The sequence below is a fragment of the Spinacia oleracea genome, chromosome 4, assembly GCF_020520425.1.
Source record: "Spinacia oleracea cultivar Varoflay chromosome 4, BTI_SOV_V1, whole genome shotgun sequence".
NCBI lineage: Eukaryota > Viridiplantae > Streptophyta > Magnoliopsida > Caryophyllales > Amaranthaceae > Spinacia > Spinacia oleracea.
The window spans coordinates 607,117-612,288 of record NC_079490.1 but is presented as its reverse complement, the minus strand read 5'-3'; the positions used below and the strand labels follow the sequence as shown (position 1 = coordinate 612,288).

Below are 5,172 nucleotides of genomic sequence, written 5' to 3'. Positions count from 1 at the left end.
ATAAAGCTATAAACTTGCTATAGTATTCAGCAATAGTCATATTCCCCATCCTAAGGTTGATAAACTCCTGCGCTTTCTGCTTTCTCATAAAAGGAGGATAAAACTTCCCCCTTAAGGCAACTATGAATGAATCCCAATTGAATCCCTCAACAGCATTTAGTCTATTTCCATTTTCTTTCCACCACAAATCGGCTTCATCTTTTAGATATAGGACAGCTTGACTTACTCTCATACTCCCAGGGCAACTCACAGCCTCAAATAGTTTCTCAAACTCCCTAATCCAGTTTTCCAGGAAGGTAGGGTCTGCTTGTCCCTTGAAATACGGTGGCTTAACCTTAGAAAGTCTTTCAAACATTTCCCCTGCAGAATCGGGGTGCTCAGTTCTCTCCTGGGTTAGCTTTTCCGCCAAGAGGCGAATCGCAGCAGCTAGATCATTGTTGTTGGCCATTCTAGAACGCGACCTGCAATTAGTATACTCTACTTTAGGTTTGAAACATCACCTATACATTATCCCATACAATTTAATACTTGAATTGGCCATAAAGATCGCCTCAACCAACAATGTTCACATTAATACACATCATTTACGAAGGCACGACAATCGTTTACAAATGTGCAACGATCGTCTACAAGATGCAATAATCATTAAAAAAAATAATCATACTCAATAATTCACGAAAGACATTCCCACACTGCACATAAGGCATAACATTTTGAATCATATTGGTCATGAGGGTCTAGAATGGCCCTCACTTCCTTTATGTACTCAAATTATTTAATATTATTGTGGCAATTAAATTGATCCACAATTCACATTGAGTATGCAAACAATTAATCCATGACGTACTACCTAGAGGTTGGAGTATTATGGAATCCTCAAAATAGAATAAAGGACAATTCCTTGAAAACTTTAACTTTTATTGCTAACTCCATAGAGGTTTATTACATCCTTGAAAATAATAAAGAACATTTCAAACTTCAATAAACTTTAACCTTAAACTGTTGTAGCTTTGCTACTTATTCTTTAAAACATAAAAGAGTTAATTAACTATTTATGACTTCAAAATATTTGTGGCCTCTTGCCTACCCATTGCTCCTGAAACTTGCGGAGTGAAATTTAGATCTCAAGATCATCAAATTCTTCCTCAGGGTCTTCATCTTCTTCCATATCTTCATCTTGATTAGGCTCATTTGCCATGTGTTCACTTTCGAGCTCTACATCTGAGTCACTAGAAATTTCAATGGTTGGCTCATGGGCCACTAGGTTAGGATTCTCTGCCTCAACACCTACATTCTCATTCTCCACAGCTACATCATTTTCCTCTAGGTCATTATTTACACTTATTCCCATAGGTTCTTCTGTAACTGAATCCCCAACATGACTCCCTACGATTTTACCGTCTCTAAATCCACTTTCTGCTGCTTCAATAATGGTGGTCAGAATTTCTGAATCATATTTCCATCTACCATCCCAAGTTCCATACTTAACCAAGTTTGGAGTTCCATTATCAGAATGCATGTCTTTAAACTTTTCCTTGAGTTCTAGGTACGGAAATTTGTTAGGTAAGCAATTAATGATAGTGGCTGCTATGATATCCTTTCTCATTAAGATAGGTTGCCCTTGAACCTTAGCATAATATTCACATCCAAACACAATTTTCTTCACATAAATATCTGGGGTTTCTATATCAAGTTTCTCGAAGGATCCTATATTGGTATACTTGGAAAGAAACATTTTATCCCTGAAATAAAAAAATTCAAGGTCTCACTAACGATTTTCCAGCCAAAACATAAACAAGGTTCAGTGATCAATAAGTTTGGTGGAATCAAACAATTCTTTATGCACATGTAAATGTAACACTTAAACAATTAGCACACGCACGTACATAACAATCAATTTCTAATGCTAGCGTTGACTAGCCACTAATGCACATATAATTCTACCTTATATGCCCTTCTTATACTACCCATCTCTCATAAGCTAAAGCATTGAAATAATTTAAATAACAAGGTAAAAGGACGATAATCTAATAAAATTATAACATAGAATAATAACATAAATAAAAATATAAAATAAATAAAGTAAAATAAATTAAGGAAATGCATAGCGAATAAATAAAAAAATAAAGTTATTAATTCAAAAAAAAATTATATTTCCTAAATAACGAATTCTAACTCTTGAAACAACTAAAAAAAATTGAACTTCTTTAAAAAAATGTACTCATTTTTTTTTTTTTTTGAATAATAAATAATAAGAAAAATAAAATGTCAAAAGTATCACTTTAACTTGAATAATAATTTGATTTCGAACTTAAATAAGAAATATCATATACTTTCAAACAAGATAAAAGGAAATCGGCCCCCCAAAAAAAAAGTACCAATTTTGAACACTATAATCCGTAGAAGCTCGATTTTTAAGAAATTTATTTTAAATAACTAACTAGTTAGGCGCCTAAAAATTTATTAAAATAAAACCTTAGCTTCTAGATACCACTTTGTAACACCCCGACAATTCTCTCTTTTCTAAAATAACCTTTTAATATAAAACATAGAGAATTATCAGGGCGTTATCGCCCGTGTGAAAACGTAACGGCTTATTCAGAATTTTGCAGCGGAAAACATAAAACTAACTTTAGGTTTATAAATAATCGATTACAGGTTTAGTCTCAAAAATCAACCAACGAAAATAAGGAAATATAAATAGTACGACAAGTTTAAAGTCCGATTAAACAAACCCAAGTCAACTTATCAAAACAAAACTAAATACAAGCTCTCTATTCCCGATCCCAATGATGCAACATCTTCAAACCTGCAGATGGACAATGCTTATTGATCCTTAGAGACTGCTCACCAAAGATTGGGTCATCACAGGATCAATAAAGCATAGCCATGATCAACATGCACAAGCAAAAGCACGTAATCAGCAAAGCTGAGTACTACATACTAAATCAATAATAGTCCTAACATGATTCTATATTAAATGAACAATCCTAACATGATACTAAATAAAACATAAGCAAGGATAATCAAGATATATTGACTTGAAAACTATATTTGACTGAACTAGACCTTTGTATCATTAACATTATTTTAATTGAAATAGTCAATGGACTGAGTTGTCTACTAGAAACTTCTTCTTCTTCACTAAGGAAGACGAGGTACGGGCGCGACTCCGTAAACCCCAATGACCTGCGATATCGAGGGACTTTTAAATAAAAATAGAACCGGTGATCAATCCGGCCCCAGAAAAAGCCATAGGCTACCCATGACCCCAACTCCTGATTGTCCGACACTTTAGACGTGCACAGTCTAAAGCTATTGCTACTCATGTTCACTTTACATGACTTAACTTTTAATACTTGGTTATGACTCATCAAACATAAATATTATATTCAACAAGTAAACACAACTTCTTTTATCTTTGAATTAAGCAAGTGATCACAGAGATGTCACACAAGACTTATTCCAATTAATTCAACCTTTCCTTTAATACTGATCAACCCCTCTATATGGGTATAAGGTTTCAACTTACTAAACAAGGTCCTCGGCCCTTGTAAAGTAGTGAAAAGCTAAAAGGGAACAATAAACAATCGATCTGAATCAATATATATAAATAATAATCTAATGTTCCCAACCAACATGTTCGCATCAATCATCCATACCAACATGCTATAATTCTCATAATGAAATATATATGCTTAACATGTCCATCCAACAATATTAAACATTCACTTTCAACATAACCTAGTTCATCAACAATTTCAACATAACCAAGTTCCTTAATCATTTCGACATAACGAAGTTCATGAATCATTTCAATATGGTTTCAACAAATCACACTCATTCCAAGCACACAGGTATGTACGTACCTTGTGTAAACAAACTGATAGGCCACTTTAACACTTTCAAAAGTCGCCTAGAGAGAATTCTCCGCCTAAAACAACCAACAAATAATCCCAATCAATTTCTAATCATTGGCAACCATCATAAAGCATTCTAATTGCATCCTAAACATATTTAGAACCTTCCCCAATATCGAAACCTAAACATTTGATTTCCTAGCATCATAATTATTGAACTAGTGATTGAAATTCGTTGAAAACTTTTTGCAAGCATCGTACTTTAAATTTTCAGCAATATAATTCATTTAAAAACTTCACCAAGGCCAATCTATGTTCCTAGTACCTCGAAACAATAAATTTAATAATCCATACCCGTCCTACCATGATTTACAATCATAAAAACTTTGAATTTCATACTTTAAACAATCACAAATCAATATTTCAATGTAATTAGATAATCTGAAATTAATAACTCAATTATGCAAACCTATAATTCTGAAATTCATAATTAAATCATAAAGCTTATTATTTAAATTCAAGAAACGTAATTTAAATTATTAAAACGTTATTAAATTCATCATTTAAACATATATGCAAATCTGAAAATTCTAATTAGATCATAAAAACATATAAATTAAATTCAAGAACATAATTTAAATTATTAAAAGTTAATTAAAACATAATTTAAATTATTTAATTCACGTAGGGGTTTCCAGGGATTAACCAAGAAGGAGAAGGGAAGAGGCTGGCCGGAGCACAGGCGCGGCAGCAGATCGGCGGCGAGTTGAGGCACGGCGGTGCACAGGCGGTTGTGTGTGGCTGCCGCATCCAACAAAAACGAGTGAGAGAGAAGCAAGAGGACAACGAATAAGGGAGGACGACACATCAAGAAGGGAAAGAGAACAAAGGAGAGAGGACTACCGTGCAAGGTCGGCGGTCCAGCGACGGTGAGGTTCGCGGCGGTTGCTGGCGGCGAGGAAACTCGCGGTGGTTGTGTGGCTGGGCAAACAACAACGATTAAAAGGAAAGAAAAGCAATACCGCAATGAAGGAGGAGGAAAGGACGAAGAAGAAGGGTGGGAGTTACCGGCGTCGACAAGATTCCGGTGACGTGCAGGAGTGTCTGGCGGTGTGAGCGGCTGCAGCAAGGAGAACGGCGTGAAGGAGAGCAAGGTCTTGAGAGTTCACGTGAAGGGGAAGCAAAGTTTGAGGGTTTAGGTGTTTTTGGTTTCACGTGAAATTGAAGCAAGGAGGGGAGAGTTGTTTATGTGAGATTAGAACATGGATTGGGGTATGGGTTTACTTATTTGGGCTTTGTCAACTTGGGCTAG

At 35.0% G+C, this 5,172-nt stretch overlaps 1 long non-coding RNA gene across 1 annotated transcript; it reads right to left on the bottom strand.

Moving 5' to 3' along the window:
• Positions 1-2,697: 2,697 nt before the first annotated feature.
• On the bottom strand, positions 2,698-4,952 carry LOC110797335 (uncharacterized). Its single transcript, XR_008932395.1, has 4 exons — positions 4,764-4,952; positions 4,567-4,661; positions 3,870-3,934; positions 2,698-2,843 (listed from the first exon to the last, which is right to left on the bottom strand). It is a non-coding gene; the product is annotated as an uncharacterized lncRNA (long non-coding RNA).
• Between the last annotated feature and the right edge of the window lie 220 nt (positions 4,953-5,172).